Source organism: Lactuca sativa, chromosome 6 (genome assembly GCF_002870075.4).
Source record: "Lactuca sativa cultivar Salinas chromosome 6, Lsat_Salinas_v11, whole genome shotgun sequence".
NCBI lineage: Eukaryota > Viridiplantae > Streptophyta > Magnoliopsida > Asterales > Asteraceae > Lactuca > Lactuca sativa.
Genome location: NC_056628.2, coordinates 201927008 through 201929538, shown reverse-complemented (window position 1 = coordinate 201929538; position 2531 = coordinate 201927008). Strand labels below are relative to the sequence as shown.

Here is a 2531-nt window from a genome sequence, read left to right as displayed (position 1 = left end):
TTCGAACTGTGTGTTTACTTGAACTGTGTGCTCACCAGGTGTACTCCATCCCCCACATGGTTTCCTTTAGGATAATTATTGCTGAGGAATCCCCCTAGCAGTAGTGTCCATCCCGATGATAGTCCTTAGACTAGGTCCCTTGTGTTAGATGTTTTAGGGACGTAATGTGAGGATAACGGGAATGGGTAATTGGGTTGATTGTTTGATGTTTAAACATAGTAATTATATTATTGTGGGTTGAAAACCCTATGTACTCACCAGGTTTCCCAACCTAACCCACTCAGTTTATTCATATCACAGGTGTTGATATGAAGTCACATTACACTGAGAGATTAAAGAGATGTAGATCACTAGTGTAAATATGTGTAAGCTCTGTTTATGCTTATGTTTCTGTATTGACGATGACATCCCAAACGTTTTGAAATGAATAAAATACGTTCCTTCAAAAATGTTTTAACAACGTATTTATGATGTTTTTCTGGGAACAAATTCCGCAACGTTTTATGAAAAGAAGTACTCTGATTTTTACAAAGCATAAACAAAATCGGTCTTTTCTGACCGTGAAAATGGGGATGTCACAAGATCCATGTACAATGAGAACCAAAATACATATCAACACATCATTAACTCAAACCTAATTAGATAAATTCTTAAGTCCAAAAAAATTCAAATTTACCATATTAACTTGCAGACTTTGTGGTTGCATTAGCTTTCCTGTGATGACCATCTTAAAACTAATAAGATGTAGTTAGAATCTTGCATATACAAAGGAAAAACATATAAAATGTAGAAAAAATAAACGCTCTTTTGAAAAATAAACAACCCAAGAACATGATTACTTGTCAGATTGGACCAACTGATTTCTATCTCATTAATCCAATTGGACCAAATATCAGAGTACCGATATAGGGTTTAATTGCTTGGGTGAAGGAATAGCACATATAAAAAAAATACATATTAAAAGAAAATTATTTTTATATAAAAACTCACCTGATCACTAGCAACAGGATATAAACTTGCAATAATACATGGTAAACAACAGCCATCTGCATCGTCCTGTCTGTAGATTGGATAAGAAAAACAAAAGCAACGATCAACAGAAGTTTTTAGCTGACGATCATCTGATAAATATAGAGAAAACGATAAAAAACTTTAATGATCATCTGATACATATACAGAAAAATGATAAAAAAAAGTACAAGTGCCACCGCGTATGGTGCTTCATCTGTTGAAAAAATGTAAAGTTTTACAACATACATGCATATGAGGGAAGTAGGAATAATAGAGAATTTCTTTCACTTAGGAATCAAGAAAAAAGTATTTAGATGACAACACTATTCAGGGATCAAATGAAAACAGAACTAATAAAAGATCGTTATAAATGTTTATTATTCGAGGAAAATCACCAAATAACTGTAAGCTATAGAATTTAGCCAAAGAAACTAAATCGGTACCTTATTAACAGTCGGGTTGTGAATAATTTTGTTAATGATCCAAATCTTCTGATGAGGGAATTGTTTTCTAGCTTCATAAGCAATCTGATAGCACACCCAACACCCTAGCAAAAGCCATAAGCTTCTGCAAGCTTTACAGTAACATTTCCACATGTATATTCATAGTTATTTTCCTTTAAAGTTCTTATTATGTCACCTATAAAAATTCAATCTAAACAAAATACATATCAATCATTAGAATTCTAGGCTATAAGTCAGGTTACACCGTGTTGAAAGCATTATTTAACATAAACATCGGTGTTGGAAACCCCGTTGACCAGAAAATGATCTCAATCAGTTTTCAGATTGTAGACGAATTAGCGTATGAGATAAGTAAATTAGAATAACATCATCACTTACTCAAAACCTCATAAAGAGATAAAAAAATAGTAAATAAACTTAATCAAGAAGAAAGATACGATGTAGATAGTACCTTGGAGGCAATCCAGAAGCTGTGAAGGAACACACAGGGGTTTATATAACCCCATCTTTTCTACTTAAAAAATGACATCAACCCACCACAAATACAAAGCAATTAGAGGCAGCTAAAATTTAGGGCATGAAAAGAACAACAAAAGAGATAGACTCACATAAGGATCTACACTCCCAATTCCAATACAATAACACTCAAACCATTTTTCGGTTTAGGAAGCAGGTGCCAACCATAAACTGATAACCAATTCATTCGCATTTGCAGGGACCTTAAATTCTGTCACATCCCAAAACCAAGAATGACGGAAACGTTCTGGGGTGGAGGACGTCATGTATGTATCACAACAATGTAAAGTAGTAAACAAGCAACAACATCATCCATTTCATTAATAGAATAATTATGTTTACAAGTGTGTTCTTTCATAGTATAAAACAACATAATGAATACTCAAAATAAAAGACGAGTCTTGACTTCTCCGTCTTCTCTAAACCTTGCATCGGTACCTGCCTATTTGTAACCTGAGAATACAAGTTATTTTGAAAGCGAGTATCAGCAATAAAGTTGGTGAATTCATAAGTATTTTAATGTTATTGCTTTGCAAAGTT

At 33.4% G+C, this 2531-nt stretch overlaps 1 long non-coding RNA gene across 1 annotated transcript; it reads right to left on the bottom strand.

The window, feature by feature from the left end:
- Nucleotides 1-944: 944 nt before the first annotated feature.
- Nucleotides 945-2201, bottom strand: LOC122194671 (uncharacterized). The gene is made up of 3 exons (XR_006184040.2): nt 2084-2201; nt 1455-1989; nt 945-1060 (listed from the first exon to the last, which is right to left on the bottom strand). It is a non-coding gene; the product is annotated as an uncharacterized LOC122194671 (long non-coding RNA).
- Nucleotides 2202-2531: the final 330 nt, after the last annotated feature.